Consider the following 18,778-nt stretch of genomic DNA (forward strand, 5'->3'; position numbering starts at 1 on the left):
CACAGGGGGGCCCGGCTCCCCACACCCCTCTAATGCACTGGGGGGGCCCGGCTCCCCACACACCCCTCTAATACACTAGGGGGGCCTGGCTCCCCACTAACCCCTCTTCCACACTAGGGGGGCCCGGCTCGTCACCTGCACCTTAATGCCCTTACAGGCTGCCACAGAGCTTGCCAAGGAGCCCACAGGGGACATCACTCTGGGGTAAGGACAATGGTGGCGGCTGCTGTGATGTGCTGACCCTGGAGCACGGGCCGCTCAGCAGCTTCCCGTAGTCACAGCGCCCTCCCTCGCACACTGAGAGCACTCAGCGGTGCAGCTCTCCCCGCCGCTCCCGTGCTGGGTCAGGTCGGGACCACTTGCTATCCCCCGGGCCCCGGGGACAAGGTGACCCCACAGGACGGTGCTGGGAGCGGGCGCTGTGCGCTCACCCGCCATGTCTACTCACCAGATCTGGAACTTCAGCAGCGGCCCCGCCGTGTACTGCATCCTCAGCTTCCTGTTCGGGACACCGTTCCCGTCCGCCGAGGCCGCGCTCAGCACAGCAGCCAAGACGCCACTCACCAGCAGCAGCCACGGAACACACCGAGCAGCAATCCTGGCCTCAGCGAGCGACTACAGCGAGCGCCGGCCGGAAGTGACTCGTATCCATGGTGATGGCGGCGCCGGCGGTGACTGGTGAGTATTGCAGCTGCGTGAAACTCTGTCCCAGGCCCGGCCCGGATGTGACTCACTCTGCGTATCCATGGTGACGGTCCCGACTCCCGGAGGTGAGCATTCCTGCTGCAGCTGCTCACCGTAAATGGGCCCCCCCATCTCGCCAGGGCCCCGGCACTTGCCCGGGTACGCCGGGTGCTGACGCCGGCCCTGGCCAAATTATCCACATCAAATTGTATTTCTAACTTCTACCCTACAAATTCTTTTTACAATATTGATATTTCCTTATGCAACCACCATACATACTCCAAGACCATTTTCTGTTCAAAAAACACATTTAGAGGGTAGCAATGAGCGATGAGATATCCAGAACTCCACAATCTATCAGGTCTTGACACCTTCCACTTTCTGCTATCTGATATTCCTATAATTTGTGTAAATACATGTAAATCACTTACAATAAATCTTTATCTACAGTCGCATTCTCTGCACTTTCTGTTTGGACATACCTCATGAGATAAATCGGTCTTACTCCAGTAATCCACCAATTTACTACACCTACTGCTCACAAAAAACTGTGACACCTTATCCAGCTACTTGTTTATCCACAATTCAAATCTGGGATCTGCAAAGGCAGAATTAAAAAATTAGGAGTGCATATGTTCAGTATTTGGTCAGCATTTTACATCAATATTTGTAAGCTAAATCCAGGATTGGGTGATGCATACAGAAGTGGTGACATGTTCCTATTATACTTTTGCTCTGATTCTTTCACTCCTGATTTTGGCTTAAAAATACTGATATAAAATACTGACCAAATACTGACTTTGTGAATGTGACCTAAGGATATGTGCGTGAGTCACCCGCCCGGGCCGTGGGGTACTCGGTACCGGGTCCAGTGTTCACAGGGGGATGTCACAGTGGCTGCGATCCGGTCCGTGGCCCAGGGCGCCCATGTAAAAGGGAAAGGTCTTTAAAGGGAATAAAGTTTATGTTCGTGATGCCACCTGTGGTATTCGGTCAGGATGACCGACGCTGCTTTAAGGGGTCCGCTGGGGTGATGTTATGGCAGCTAGATGGTATATCTTCCCACAGGTGAAGTATATCCCCAGGGCTCCCGGTGTGTAGATGGTGGTATGGTGAGAAGTGCAGGGAAGAACGAGGACACAGGATTGCAGTCTCTTTACCTCGTTTACCGAAGACTTCAGCAGCCACAGTCCAGGGCACTGGATCACAGGGCAGGTAGAGTCCGGCCGGTTCAGAGGCAAGTCCAGAGTCCCCTTATCCAGGTGAAAAGTAAAAGCCTTCCTTTGCGCTGTAGTGGTGTAGTCCCTTACTGCTAAGCTTCACATAAGGTCCTCACAGATGTGGTGTTTCTCTCTCTCTGTCCCCTGGTTAGGATAGGACAAAACCTGCATGACTGGTGACTTGAGCCTGTTTATAGGGTCTCTTAGATGACCCGGCTCTGCGGGGTGTCACCGTGCCTCCTGGGTGTAGGTGCGGACAGGTAACGTGCAATTAGCTGTCCTGCCAGTCTCTGATGTATGGCGTGGAGGTCCTTACAACCTCAGTGTTCCGGCTACCGGTGTTCTGTGCCTCAGAAGGAGGCAGCCTGCTCGGGGCTGGTCCCCTTCTGGTATCCTCTCCTGTGCTCTGCTTTCCTGCACGCTTGCTGCAATCAATTCTGCTTTCTAAATGTCTCTTTCCGGGAGCTGCAGCTCTGAGGGCATGCACAGCTCCGTAAATCCTCTGTCCTCCTCAGACGGCTGTCTGGAACTTTCTAACTTTCCCTACGGACTACCAGTTATATATATATATATATACAGTGGGGCAAAAAAGTATTTAGTCAGTCAGCAATAGTGCAAGTTCCACCACTTAAAAAGATGAGAGGCGTCTGTAATTTACATCATAGGCAGACCTCAACTATGGGAGACAAACTGAGACAAAAAAATCCAGAAAATCACATTGTCTGTTTTTTTATCATTTTATTTGCATATTATGGTGGAAAATAAGTATTTGGTCAGAAACAAACAATCAAGATTTCTGGCTCTCACAGACCTGTAACTTCTTCTTTAAGAGTCTCCTCTTTCCTCCACTCATTACCTGTAGTAATGGCACCTGTTTAAACTTGTTATCAGTATAAAAAGACACCTGTGCACACCCTCAAACAGTCTGACTCCAAACTCCACTATGGTGAAGACCAAAGAGCTGTCAAAGGACACCAGAAACAAAATTGTAGCCCTGCACCAGGCTGGGAAGACTGAATCTGCAATAGCCAACCAGCTTGGAGTGAAGAAATCAACAGTGGGAGCAATAATTAGAAAATGGAAGACATTCAAGACCACTGATAATCTCCCTCGATCTGGGGCTCCACGCAAAATCCCACCCCGTGGGGTCAGAATGATCACAAGAACGGTGAGCAAAAATCCCAGAACCACGCGGGGGGACCTAGTGAATGAACTGCAGAGAGCTGGGACCAATATAACAAGGCCTACCATAAGTAACACACTACGCCACCATGGACTCAGATCCTGCAGTGCCAGACGTGTCCCACTGCTTAAGCCAGTACATGTCCGGGCCCGTCTGAAGTTTGCTAGAGAGCATTTGGATGATGCAGAGGAGTTTTGGGAGAATGTCCTATGGTCTGATGAAACCAAACTGGAACTGTTTGGTAGAAACACAATTTGTCGTGTTTGGAGGAAAAAGAATACTGAGTTGCATCCATCAAACACCATACCTACTGTAAAGCATGGTGGTGGAAACATCATGCTTTGGGGCTGTTTCTCTGCAAAGGGGCCAGGATGACTGATCCGGGTACATGAAAGAATGAATGGGGCCATGTATCGTGAGATTTTGAGTGCAAACCTCCTTCCATCAGCAAGGGCATTGAAGATGAAACGTGGCTGGGTCTTTCAACATGACAATGATCCAAAGCACACCGCCAGGGCAACGAAGGAGTGGCTTCGTAAGAAGCATTTCAAGGTCCTGGAGTGGCCTAGCCAGTCTCCAGATCTCAACCCTATAGAAAACCTTTGGAGGGAGTTGAAAGTCCGTGTTGCCAAGCGAAAAGCCAAAAACATCACTGCTCTAGAGGAGATCTGCATGGAGGAATGGGCCAACATACCAACAACAGTGTGTGGCAACCTTGTGAAGACTTACAGAAAACGTTTGACCTCTGTCATTGCCAACAAAGGATATATTACAAAGTATTGAGATGAAATTTTGTTTCTGACCAAATACTTATTTTCCACCATAATATGCAAATAAAATGATAAAAAAAACAGACAATGTGATTTTCTGGATTTTTTTGTCTCAGATTGTCTCCCATAGTTGAGGTCTACCTATGATGTAAATTACAGACGCCTCTCATCTTTTTAAGTGGTGGAACTTGCACTATTGCTGACTGACTAAATACTTTTTTGCCCCACTGTATATATATATATATATATATATGGGGAGTCACCTAGTAAATAGGATCAAAAGCTCCCCCTGGTGGCCTGGAGGGTGAATGTGTTGCACGTTTGTGGTACCTGGTTACAGTTATCCTTTCTTGCCTCCAAACATAGCATCACTCTCCCCATGGGGAAAGCAACATTACTGTGACGACCAGGACCCTGGGGCGCCACATGCGCACGTCTACTTCAGACTGGTATGCTCCAACGGAAGATGTTGTGTGCATATATCGTTACACTCCTACATTTTTTTATTCTGCCTTTGCACCTCTGCAGACTTCCTGTTTGAATTTTACCCACCGGAAATAAAGTTCTAAATAACCATTAAAAAGAATGAAAATATGCACTGCAATGTAAAAATGGCCTGCTGCCCATATGTTTCGTCTTTTAACCTTTTCAGATTTCCAAAGATGCAAAACATTTACAAGAAGTGCCTTAACCATTTTTGAGGATGCTTAGCAAAAAAACAACAGGAAATGAGAAGCAAAAAAGACACTTCAAGACAAAAGATGCCAGCTTGACCCGAAGTGTCTCCTATAAAATTTGCCAGAATTGCACGTGAGCCCATAGGCACATTGAAAGAACCTCATCATCCTATGAACTTTCTAACTTCCAAACCCCAACTATTAAATTCCATTAATACGTTTTTCTTTACTTTTGGAAAATATAAACCATTCAAGTAATTCCCAAAAAATTATAACAGTCACCAATTTTAATCCAAAAATAAGTCGTTCAACTTCTATCTGGGCAGCACGGTGGCGCAGTGGATAGCACAGCAGCCCCACTAAGGACAACATCTGCAAAGAGTTTGTATGTTCTCTCCGTGTTTGCGTGGGTTTCCTCCGGGTACTCCAGTTTCCTCCCACATTCCAAAGACATACTGATGGGGACTTTTGATTGTGAGCCCCAACGGGGACAGCGACGATAATGTGTGCAAACTGTAAAGCGCTGCAGAATATGTTAGCGGTATATAAAAATAAAGATTATTAATAAAGATTTTACAATTATTGGTAGATGGGCTGTTACCACTCGATTCTCCTCATGTCTCACTGACTTTGCCTTTTGCAGCACTGCTGCATCTGCAGTGGCTTCCATTTGGCTTTAAGGGGGCGTGACCGGTCTCTATAGCAATTTAACCCTGCTGTGTCCTGCAGAGATTAGGTTCCCTGGCCTATCCCATGCCAGCAGGGTCTATATAAGGCAGCTCCTCCCTCCACTCTCTGCCCAAAGTTGGTTCCTAGCCTGGTTGCACCCATTTATGCATTTCTCAGTATTCTGTTTCCCGTTAATGACCTGGCCTGTTTGCCAGTTCTGTTTGACTTCTCCATCTCTGACTCCGGCTTTGTTTTGTGAACCTTTGCTGCCTGCCCTGCCCTCACACTGTCTGACTATGCTTTTGACCTTTTTACCCTTCTGTACCTCGTACAAGTGCCTCTGACACTCCAGTGGGCTTCTGCAGTCCTGGGGACTTCCCTGGAATGGTACCTGGTGTCTACAGCCAGCCCAGCCTATCCTCACCATCAGAAGCAATAGTGAAGACCAGGTAGATACTCAGTCTCACCCCTCCAGGGTAAGCCCGGCCCGTGGCGCAATGGGTCCACACCCACCAGCGTTACAATATGTCATCACATGGCATAACTTGCCATAATATGCTATAACAAAAGGTCACTAGTCACCACATTGACAGTCCATAGTTCAGGGTTATGTTATGTAGGATGGTGGGGTCAAACTGCAGCCAGTTATTGGTCTCAATAGTGATGCTGAGAAAGACAGCAAAAGACCACTGAACCTAATGATTGCCAGTGATCACATGTTGTAGATGTAACATCAGTACAGCATACCCCTTCCATATTTTTTTTTTGCATTGATGTTGTCCTCATTTTTTTATTTTATTTCTTGTGGCTTATCGCCAAAACATTCCATATCACTGTGACAATGTTACAATGGATATTGCCAGTGATGTTGATTGAACAGCCTATTCTATAACTTCAGAATGGGTAGTGACAAAACAATTAGTGAAATCCTTATAAATTTGAAGCAGGCACCTGTAGTGCCACTATCTCTTTTATCGTTGTGCATTATTTGTAGGCCCAGACCACCCAAGAGAAATATGTGACTTGTTGTATTAGTATTATGTTGGAGGGAATCTTAAAGAGGTTGCATTGTTATGGTGGTGAAGTCACAGTTGATGAGGTCACAAGCTGGGACATGGTTCATGGTGATGTCACAACTGGTGCCATCTCTATAAATTAAGCACTAGTACCTAAAGATATCAGTCAGCCTTACGACCTGAGCCAGCGTACTCTAGAACCTTTTTCTTCTTCTTTAATGATGCCACGGGCTACTGCCCTATTGACATGGGTGCTTATAATAGTATCCAAGAGGTTGCCAGGAATATTCTTAGGTTCACGCAGAACAGCTATTGATTCAGTGCTTTTGTGAATGTAGCCAATTTAGTCAGAAAAATTAGATAAAAATATGCTTTTTGAACATTCAAAAATAAAGACTACATACAAAAAAAATGTTAAATTCTACGTTGAAAACCGACATCCATTTGGCACTTTTCTTTTCAGCCTTATTACAAAACGGCATTGTTAAGCAGCATCTATTGTATTCACCGACAGGTGCACGGTACACTGGAACCACACTCTGATGTACGACGTGGTGTTAGTAACGTCCCATTGAGCAGTGAGAGTCATTGTTAACAGGAAGGAAAAGTGCCATCCATTAGCACCACACTAGCGTTATAGGAAAAATAGAAGACTTCTGTATTAAAGAAAAGAAAAAAATGTTTTGTTACTGTTTGGTATAGTTGTGCATTGTAAACATCCATTTCTACATTGATTTTTTCTTTTCTCCATATGAAAATAAACATAAAGAGAAAACAAGCTGTACTGTACCATCAGGTGGCACAGCGGTGGAAGTGGAGCCAGAGAGCCATTGTCATATCCTGGTAATTAGCATTTTTTAATAATAGCAATGAGTTAAATCTTATATTCTGCACATAATACAATACTCACAGGGGGTAACACATATTCAGCCAGATCTCACATTTCAAACTAATTAGACTGTCAGCCATAACTTCATCTTAATTAAATAGTCAGTGGAGCATGCACCCAGAGGAAGCCGAAAAGCAGCCTGTCTGTCTTTACGGAAACATATGAAATGTACTTGGGTAAAGAAAACCTCTTGGTTTAACTGAAATAAATTAATTTTCTCTGTAATATAAGGCGTTGTCTCTCGTTACTTTGGAGCCTGGCATCGCCCTTCTTTCCTGGCACATATATGAGATCTGATAATAGTTTGCTTCAGAATTAAAAAGTATCCACATCCCTAATGATTCTGGTTTTTATACATGCATCATATCTAGCAAACTAACAGTGCGGCAATACTTATATTTAATGGAAATATTGTGAATTATATACATACATTGTAGGTTTGGAGTTTCTAAGACTATATAAGTTCTCCTGGCGGCAGGGCACTAGTCATTTCTTTATTACGGCACACATAGAAGTCTACATGAAAGTTTGTTTTCCAATGTTTGATTTCACATGTAGGTGTTCTCTTTTGTTGGAATCTTTCCTGTAGCATTGCGCTATAATGAGGCGACATACAGTAACACACCAGTACCTATGGCTCCATAGTACGGACCTTCTCCCGCTATGCTGTGTGAAAGAGGTCTATGTTTGGGGCATAGGTAAACTGAAATCTCGGAAAACAATGTGAAGTGACTTTAAGACTATGGAAATTTATCAAATGCTGTATCATACTGGAAAAAAAATGAGATTCTAAAACTGTATTTCACATTGCATTGCATTTTCATGCATCCACGAAAGTTGCATGCGATGAATTCTTAGCAATTTTATTTAGGATTAAATACAGGTGATAAAAGTAAATAGCATGCAATATTACATGCAATCTAATGTGTGTGTGCTATTGGCAGATACAGCATGTTATTACATTGAGGCAATAGCCTGCAGGTTATGTAGAACCAAACCATCTTCAACATTTCAACATTTCAACAAGCGGCGGACATAGCTTCCTTCTCCTATGGCCACCTCCCTTTGTAGTAGTCTATGCTGGTATTGTCAGGTAATCTGGTGAACTCTTCTGATATAATCACTCTAAAGGCCCCGTCTCACATAGCGATTTACCAACGATCACGACCAGCGATATGACCTGGCCGTGATCGTTGGTAAGTCGCTGTGTGGTCGCTGGGGAGCTGTCACACAGACAGCTCTCTCCAGCGATCAACGATCAGGGGAACGACTTCGGCATCGTTGAAACTGTCTTCAACGATGCCGAAGTCCCCCTGCAGCACCCGGTAACCAGGGTAAACATCGGGTTACTAAGCGCAGGGCCGCGCTTAGTAACCCGATGTTTACCCTGGTTACCAAAAAAAACAAACAGTACATACTCGCCTTTCGGTGTCCAGGTCCCTTGCCGTCTGCTTCCTGCTCTCTGACTGAGCCGCCGTACAGTGAGAGCAGAGCGCAGCGGTGACGTCACTGCTGTGCTCTCACTTCTCACTGTACGGCCGGCACTGTCAGAGCAGGAAGCAGACGGCAAGGGACCTGACGGACATCAGATGGTGAGTATGTAGTGTTTGTTTTTTTTTACATTTACGCTGGTAACCAGGGTAAACATCGGGTTACTAAGCGCGGCCCTGCGCTTAGTAACCCGATGTTTACCCTGGTTACCAGTGAAGACATCGCTGGATCGGTGTCACACACACCGATTCAGCGATCTCAGCGGGGCCTCAACGACCAAAAAAAGGTCCAGGCCATTCCGACACGACCAGCGATCTCGCAGCAGGGGCCTGATCGCTGGTACGTGTCACACATAGCGAGATCGCTATGGAGGTCGCTGTTGCGTCACAAAACTAGTGACTCAGCAGCGATCTCGCTAGCGATCTCGCTATGTGAGACGGGGGCTTAAGCCTTGTAAGGCTGACTCTGGCAGAGGTCAGATGCTTGGGTATTAGGTAACATTATCCACAATGGTCTCAAGTTGATCAGAAGGTTTCGTCTACTTCACACTGATCAGCTCCAGACAGTTGTTGAGTGTCTCCTCTTCTTCTCCTAACTTCTATGCTAAAACCAGCATTATTTCCAAGCTCAGTTTAAATTACTATGTGTTGTCCACACCAACATCTAAACACACAAATTACCAACTTCTCGCAACTGTTCTCGGTCCTGCTTATACTTGGCCTTTGCAATCAAAGTTGCGCATCCTTACAAGCTTGTTTACAGTTTGCAATTCTCTGTTTTATTGCTGCTGTTAACCAGTTCCCTGCTGGAAATTACTGGACTGCATTTACTTCTCTGTTAGATTGCTGCTATTAATCATTTCCCTGCTGGAAGATACCAGACTGCATTTATTTATATTTTTACTGTGTTTAACCACTGCCTTGCCCCAAAATACTAGAGTGCATTAACTGCTCCCCTTACAGAAGATTGCAGTTTCCTATACGATTGCTGTTTTCGTTTATATCCTCACACATATGGCTCTGTATCATGTGTTCGACCTTCCCCACTTATTCATCTGCTGTCCTGCATTCCCTACTGTCCTTGTTCTCACTGATCCATGTGTCATCCATCAAGATCCGCTCAGCTGCACCATCACCTCCGCCCAGAGGCGTAGCTAGGGTTTCAACTTAGGGGGGCGAAACATCTGAGTGGGCCCCTAACCAGCTAATCCTGATTACAGCTACGGTTGCGCACTCTAATTGTGAATATAGGGGAACCTCAGAATATGACCCTACTGTTATTGAAAATAAATCTATATACAAAAACGAACATTGACTTTACCGCCATATTGGACCATATGCAACTTTGATGGTCACAATACTCTGAGTGACCCTATAACAACGATGCTTAAGTGCCCACTTAACATTTAATAATGTCCCCTAAGTTCCCCCATGTACTGCTCCATTATACACAGTATGGTGAGCTTAAAGCTTCCCTATACACAGTCTAAGGCCCCCACAGCTCCCCTATACACTGTATGATGTTCTCACTGCTCCCCTCTACACAGTATGATGTTCCCACTGCTCCCCTCTACACAGTATGAGCCCAATGCTCCCCTATACACAGTATAATGCTGACAGAACTCCACTATAGAAAGTATAATGCTCCCCTATATACAGTGTAATGGGCCAACAGCTCCCATATGCACAATATGCCTTCACAGTTCCCTATACACAGTATGATGGGCCCGAAGCTCCCTTAGGCTACGTTCACATTTGCGTTGTGTGCCGCAGTGTCGGCGCCGCAACGCACAACGCAAACAAAAACGCAGCAAAACGCATGCACAACGCTGCGTTTTGCGACGCATGCGTCCTTTTTTTGGTTGATTTTGGACGCAGCAAAAATGCAACTTGCTGTGTACTCTGCGCCCGGACGCGTGCGCCGCAGTGACGCATGCGTCGCAAAACGCAAGTGCAACGCATGTCCATGCGCCCCCATGTTAAATATAGGGGCGCATGACGCATGCGGCGACGCTGCGGCGCCCCACACGCTGCGGCGCAGACCGCAAATGTGAACGTAGACTTATACACAGTATGATGGACCCGCAGCTTCCTTATACACAGTATGATGGGCCCGCAGCTCCCTTATACACAGTATGATGGGCCCGCAGCTCCCTTATACACAGTATGATGGGCCCGCAGCTCCCTTATACACAGTATGATGGGCCCGCAGCTCCCTTATACACAGTATGATGGGCCCGCAGCTCCCTTATACACAGTATGATGGGCCCGCAGCTCCCTTATACACAGTATGATGGGCCCGCAGCTCCCTTATACACAGTATGATGGGCCCGCAGCTCCCTTATACACAGTATGATGTCCCCCACAGTTCCCCTGTACACAGTATGATGGGCCCGCAGCTCCCTTATACACAGTATGATGGACTCACAGCTCCCTGTCATGATTTGGATGTCCCGGTCATTTACTCCTCCTCCGGCGTAATCACTAGGGTTGAGCGACTTTTGCTTTTTTAGGGTCGAGTTGGGTTTTGTGAAACCCGACCTTCTCGAAAGTCGGATCGCGTGAAATCGGCCGATTCTACTGTAAAGTCGGGTTCCGGACCGGAACACGAAACCCAATGCAAGTCAATGTGTATTTTATTTTATTCTCTCTCTCTCTCCTCTCTCTCTCTCCTCTCTCTCTCTCCTCTCTCTCTCTCCTCTCTCTCTCTCGAAACCCGACTTTGCCAAAAGTCGGCGACTTTTGAAAATGAACGATCCGTTTCGCTCAACCCTAGTAATCACTATTTTGTGGCACTGCTGCAGTACCGTGGCTCAAACTTGTGAGCGCAGCTTCTGACAGGCCAGAAGTTAGAAGCTATGTCACAAGCGCTCAATGTAAGACTATGAGGCTATGTGCACTTGTTGCGGATTCACTGCGGATTTCCTGTGTTTTTTGTGCAGATTTCACCTGCGTTTTACCACCTGCGGAATCCTATACGGGAGCAGGTGTAAAACGCTGCGGAATCCCCAAAAAGAATTGACATGCTACGGAAAATACAACGCAGCGTTTCCGCGCGGTATTTTCCGCACCATGTGCACTGCGGATTTGGTTTTCCATAGGTTTACATGGCACTGTAAACCAGATAGAAAACTGCTGTGAATCCGCAGCGGCCAATCCGCACCGTGTGCACATAGCCTGAGAGTGAGGAACAGGCCAGAACGAGGCTCCCATAGACTTACATTGATCAGTGACCTCTGCGCTGCTCCATGAAACACTGGAGCCTCGGACAGGACACAAACTGCAGGAGACGGAGCCGAGCGGAGACTAAAACAGATGAAAACGCCGGAAGGTGAGTATCAGACAGAGGGCAGGGGACGGGGATTGTCAGCACCGCTCCAGCAATGAAATAAAAAATAATGCTGGAGTGGTGCTGTAAATGTGATGCAGCTCTTGGTTACTGTATGCGGCTCCTTATACTAATACTCATAAAAGGCCCAGGTGGTACGTATCAAAAGCCCCCGACCCCCATCTCCAGCCTCACCAGACAGCAAATATTACATGATGGAGCACATATAATATCATAACTAAACATTATAATATTCAGCCCCCAGTGACATGTCCCCCTCCCCCACTTCAGCCCCAATGCCCCCATCATCTCACATCCACCCCCTCAGTGCCCTGTCCCACCTCAGCCACCTTCTGCCCTCACAACCCCCAAATGGTCTCACATTCACCCCCCAGTGTCCTGTCCCCCCCTCACTCACTTTCAGCCCCCACAATACCCCAACGGCCTCACAGTGACATACCTGAATTTAATAAACCTAATAAGTCCCATCCCCAGCACTTACTGATAAAGTTTGCAGGCAGGACCAGGAAGTGTACGTGAAATGCAAGGTGTGGGCACTAGGACCCAGCGTGCCTGAGCCAATCCCAGCGTGCACAGAGGGAAGAAAACTGCAGCCGGGGGAAAAGCTTCATGATCAGGTCAGAGGGGGCGAAACCATTCACTGCAGGGGGGAGACTGCAGCCGCCACTGTGCTAATAGCCTGCAGAGTCTCCGCCAGACGGGAGCAGACATTATACTGCTCTGCTCCAATGCGGTGTTCTGCCTCCTCACAGAAGTGGCCCTGCCCTGGCTCCCAGTGGGCCCTTTCATGTGACAGGGCCCGGGGCGATGGCCCCCTCTGCCCCCCCAGTAGCTACGCTACTGCCTCCGCCCTCCGAACCATACTGCTCATGCCAACCTATGCCTTAGACTTAGAGAATCCACCTTACCAGGTGAGCCCATAACAGTTATTCATATTATGAGCATCACACAGTAGTAATTATAGGAGGTGTAGAAACCACACCTGGCACATGACACTCATAGTACAAATGGTACATACTTGGCTAAAGCCTTGTTACAGAACTTAGCGACCTGGACCTCCAAGTTTACCTCTGGCAATGTTAACAATTAAAAAACTTTAAAATAACCCTTAAAAGGGACTCTGACACCCCCAAATTAAACCACTTATACTTTCATATAGGGGATATTGTTTTATGCAAAACATATTTTAAACATATCTATACATACCTTATTACATATGTAAATATGGGCTCCTCTGTGTACCCTTAAGGTACCGTCACACTGAGCAACTTTCCAACGAGAACGACAGCGATCCGTGACGTTGCAGCATCCTGGATAGCGATCTCGTTGTGTTTGACACGCAGCAGCGATCAGGATCCTGCTGTGACATCGCTGGTCGAAGCTAGAAGTCCAGAACTTTATTTCGTCGCTGGATCACCCGCTGTCATCGCTGGATCGGTGTGTGTGACACCGATCCAGCGATGTGTTCGCTTGTAACCAGGGTAAACATCGGATTACTAAGCGCAGGGCCGCGCTTTGTAGCCCTGGTTACCATTGTAAAAGTAAAAAAAAAACAGTACATACTCACCTTCTGATGTCTGTCACGTCCCCCGGCGTCCACGCGCTGCTGCAGGGAGCTTTCCCTGCACTGACTGTGTGAGCGCCAGCCGTAAAGCAGAGCACAGCGGTGACATCACCACTGTTACTGCCGGCGCCGCTGACACATTCAGTGCAGGGAAAGCTCTCTGCAGCAGCGCGTGGACGCCGGGGGACGTGACAGACATCAGAAGGTGAGTATGTAGTGTTTTTTTTTTTACTTTTACAATGGTAACCAGGGTAAATATCGGGTTACTAAGCGCGGCCCTGCACTTAGTAACCCGATGTTTACCCTGGTTACCCGGGTGCTGCAGGGGACTTCTGCATCGTTGAAGACAGTTTCAACGATGCCGAAGTCTTTCCTCTGATCGTTGGTCGCTGGAGAGAGCTGTCTGTGTGACAGCTCCCCAGCGACCACACAACGACTTACCAACGATCACGATCGCTGGTCGTGATCGTTGGTAAGTCGCTTAGTGTAACGGTACCTTAATCCTGGCAAAAGGCTCAGTGCACCATTCCTCCCACTCAGATACAGTCCTCTGCACCTCCCCTTAAGTTGATTGACAGCGCTTGTTTTGCATTACTGCTTGAATTGAATCCTCAGCCCCACAAGCACTGACACTGCAGGAGTTGATTGCACATACACAGTGTCAGAATGGGCACTCTCTCATCCTCCACTCCTGTCATTATTAGCTGCCCCCTCATGTGCAGTGGGCAGCCCCTGTAGACAGGAGGGGAAATGAGAGTGCGCCAGAAAGGATACCGTGTGCTTTAACTTCTTAAGCAATAGTTCCACTAAGGACATATGTAGTAAATCTTTTTATGTAAAATGAGAGTAGTGAAATCTGTGCTACAGATATCATGTTTATAGGGGTTAAGTTCCCTATATAAATGTATAGGTGGTTTGAGTTTTGGGAGTCACAGACTCCTTTTAAAATAATGTCTTTATTTCTGTTTATCCATGTCTGTACTATGTATAAGTTTTCCTCTTGATTCTCACGTTCAGAAACATTTTTGGCCAAAAATATGTTGCTGATACCAGTACTAGAGGTTAAAATGTAATTTAGCGCTAATTTAAAGAGCATTCAGTTTGTGTACCATTACATTTTATCAAGTATCACCAAGGGAACTTTAATGCAGGAGGGGGATTAAATATGGCCATCTAATTCATTATTTCACTATGATAATGAAGAGGTGATGAATCACCCTGTGCTTATGGAAATAAGAGCATGTACACAAAATAATATTTGAAAATGACTAATAAGGAAGTAATTAGGAAGCAGTCAGGTTTGGCAAGAAACCTAATCTGTGCGCCAGAGGAGATTATTAGAATAGTTTATTATTGTTGCTCAAATATAGAAAGTTTTCAAAGATGAATAAATTATGGTTTAAAGAGGAAATGGATTTCTTTGTAAAGTCACTTTATTTACATTAGATATGCTTTAAGATATCACGTACATTTAGACAAACCAATCTCCTTTTATCTGCTCTCAACGTCCCTGGCCAATAGCTGATTTTGCCAAGGGAAGCCAAGACTAGACAGAAATTTCTGCTGCAACTAGGGTGTATGTCCTATTGGTAAAGTCTGGTGGAGTTACATCGTTATTCCTGTCCATCACCCGCCTTCAATTAAAAAACAACTTTCCCATGTGGAGTCTTTTTCAACTGGAGGACAGGTTTGGTCACATGATTCTCTATCAAGCGACATTTTGAGAAGAGGAGCTAACAAGTACAGGACAAGAACCTGTAATACTTATATATTACTAATTAATTACATATTAATAGGGGCCGAAGAGTCATGACCCCTAACACATTGTTAAAATAATGATAAAGCGGCCAACCCCTCTAAGGTCTTGTTTTGAGGCTTCAAGCTGTATAATATATATATATAGATATATATATATATTGCAACTACATGAATTTAGCATTTAATTAAACGTAGAAGTATACACCACTTAGAAAAAAAAATACCAGTCCATATAATCTTTATATTATTAAATTTAAAATTTTTTCTAAGTAAAGATATATTTGAAGAACTTATCTCTTACTGTGTTTTTTGTGACCACATTTCTTGCCAAGACAGGGCGGTAAAAACTTTGCAAAAGATGCCAATTAGAGCACAATCTGCTATGCCTTTGCATCGAAATTCAGCTTTTACTGAGGTACAAAATAGGTTTACAAGTGGGAGTATCGGTGTACTTGCAGTCCAATTTACTGTTTCTGGTACAATTATCAATAATAATAATCTTTATTTATATAGTGCCAACGTATTCCACAGCGCTTTAAAATTCAGAGGTTACAATAAATAAAGCAAAAATAATGATGATCCTGCTTGTAAGAGCTTACAATCTACATTTAAGAACAAAGTTTGTTCTAAATACACAAAACAAAGATATCTTAAACTAGACATATAGATATAAATTGTTTAAATGATAAAGCAAGCTATAATATTAGTTACCCATAACAGATCTTTGTACAACAGTCATTCCCTTTATATACATCATTGGTCACACGCTGACTCAGTAAACTCTGTTATGTCACAAAAGCCAGAAGTGGAGCTACTAACAATTTTCTTCTTTTACATTTTGAAAATTACAAAAAGCAAAATGTGCAGGTTGAATTTGGGCACCCTGCATGGTTAGAACCCAGTAGCACCCCCTTTTGAAAGTATCACAGCTTGTAAACACTTTTTGTAGCCGGTTGAGAGTCATTCAATTCTTGTTTGTGGGACTTTCATCCATTCTTCCTTAGAAAATTCTTCCAGTTCTGTGAGATTCCTGGGTCGTCTTGCATCAACTGCTATTTTAAGGTCTAGACACAGATTTTTAATGATGATCGGGACAGGGAACTGTGAGGGCAATTGTAAAACCTTCAGTTTGTGCCTCTTAAGGAAGTCTATTGTGGATTTTGACGTGTGTTTAGTATCATTTTCAATTTCTAGAAGTCATCCTCTTTTCAACTTAAGCTTTTTAACTGATGGTGTTACTGTATGTTGCATCAAGAATTTGTTGAAATTTTATTGAACCCATTCTTCCCTGTACCCGTGAAATGTTCTCCATACCATTGGCTGTAGCACAACCTCAAAGAATGATTGATCCACGAACATGCTTAATGATTGTTGAGATGTTCTTTTCCTGAAATTCTGTGCCCTTTCTTCTCCACACATACATTTGATCATTGTGGCCAAAGAGTTCTCTTTTACCTCATCAGTCCACAGGACCTGTTTACAAAATGCATCAGGCTTGTTTAGATGTTCTTTTGCATACTTCTGACTCTGAATTTTATGGTGAGGATGCAGGAGAGGTTTTCTTCTGATGAATAATATATGACAATTGCAGAGTCTGCTAAATCTTTCTGAAGGTCTTTTGCAACCAAGCGAGGGTTTTGAATTGCCTTTCTAGCAATCCTATGATCAGTTCTCATTGAAATTTTTGCATGGTCTTCCAGACTTTATCTTGACCTCTGCTGTTCCTGTTAACTGCCATTTCTTAATTGCTTTTCGAACTGAGGAAATGGCAACTTGAAAATGCTTTGCTATCTTCTTATAGCCTTCTCCTGCTTTGTAAGCCTCCACCATTTTCAGAGTGCTAGGCAGCTGCTTACAAGTCCCCATTGCTGCTGTGTTTTGGCACTAGGTTAGAGAAGGCTGGGGTTTTATAAAGCTGGGAAGTTTGCATCACCGGGCCTTATCTAACGATTATTGTGAGCAAGCCATAACCAAAATGGGCTATTTAAGGTCTGAAACCTTGGTCAAAGTTATCTGAGCACACAAATCTCCAAGGGTGCCCATACTTTTGCATCAGTCCAGTTTCCTTTTAGCAATTTTTAAAATGTAAAAAATTACAATATTTTTTTTTTTTGCCTAAAATACAAAGGCAATGCATTATCTTTAATTTTAGCCCTTTTAGAGATCATTTAATCTTCAACTTGCTTAACTTTTTACAATAACAGCAATTTTTACCAGGGGTGCCCAAACTTTTATATGTCACTGTATCTGAAAATCATGGTAACGTTCTTTTTTAAACTATACTAATTATCTGTACATGTTTATATTGGTAATGGGATTTTGGACAACGATTTTAGGTTTCAGTTAATAGGGCATGTTCCTGAAAAGGGGGATAGTTTAATAAAGAGGCCTTTCACATTCTCTTGTTAGTGCAGATTTCATCACAAACTGACCAGCACTTCTACAATAGATGTTGATCAAGAAGCATATGACCAGACCAGTCCATCAGCCTCCTTCAATAGTAAAACACCTCACATGGGAAAGTTGCTTTTCTATTGGAGGACGCTGATGGACTGGTCTGGTTACATGCTCCTCTACCAGCAGCCATTGTATGGACACAAGTGCTGGTCAATTTATGAGGAAAGCTGTGGTCGACCCCTTTAACGGTTTAAAATTTGGAGAGTCATACACAATACATATATTGACATCCCTTGAGTTCCGGGGACTAAACAGAGATTATAACATACTTCTGCTCTTAATATTTTTGTATTATTTTCCAAGTCCCTGGGTTATAATTGTGTTTCTTTCAGTTGGATTACAATTGTATTCTTCATAATTGTTTTAATTTTTTATGCTCTTCACATCAGACTTTGCCAGAAATGTTCTAACTGCCAGTGTTGTGTTTAATTCATGTCCGATTCCATTGGATTGCAATGATGTTATTCTTTTTTTTTGTAGTCAAGTCAAAATGCATGCAGTGACATCTGGAGGAAGACAAAAGGCGGATTCTTTAGGAGCACTGGATAGGTAGCCCTAGCAAGGGAAGGGCGCACAGTCCCCCAGCAGCTCCAGCCGAACACCTCCGAAGGAGGACAGAAACAGTAAAAGGGTGAAACTCGGTCAAAGGAGCGCCGAAAGGAAACTCTAACACCAGAATGGGGTTTAAGCCACAACGCGTTTCAACGGAAGTACCGTCTTCATCAGGTGGTCAACTCCTTTGACCGAGTTTCACCCTTATCCGGAGGAAGATGTCCTATCATCTGTACAGGATTGCCTATTCTATTTCCCTCAGGAGAGGCCACAAGATCAAAATGGCTACCTCGGACAGACTTGGCAGGAGGCACTCCATCAGACAGATTCCAGTGGCAACCTGACCTTGACCCTTTAACCCAAAAGGTCAAGTCAAGGACAAAATCAAAGTGCAAGAGAATGGTCAAAGTACAAGCTGAGGTAAGAAACCAGCAAAAATCAGGCTACACAATATGAACAAGGTCTAGGGCAATAAACTAGGCAAGCAGAACTTATTGACT

General features: G+C 44.7%; 1 long non-coding RNA gene across 1 annotated transcript; it reads left to right on the forward strand.

Annotated features, from left to right (window-relative positions):
- Positions 1 to 6,233: 6,233 nt before the first annotated feature.
- Positions 6,234 to 18,396, forward strand: LOC143809351 (uncharacterized). The gene is made up of 3 exons (XR_013222228.1): positions 6,234 to 6,470; positions 6,989 to 7,062; positions 18,207 to 18,396. It is a non-coding gene; the product is annotated as an uncharacterized LOC143809351 (long non-coding RNA).
- Positions 18,397 to 18,778: the final 382 nt, after the last annotated feature.

The sequence above is a fragment of the Ranitomeya variabilis genome, chromosome 2, assembly GCF_051348905.1.
Source record: "Ranitomeya variabilis isolate aRanVar5 chromosome 2, aRanVar5.hap1, whole genome shotgun sequence".
In the NCBI taxonomy this organism is placed as follows: Eukaryota; Metazoa; Chordata; class Amphibia; order Anura; family Dendrobatidae; genus Ranitomeya; species Ranitomeya variabilis.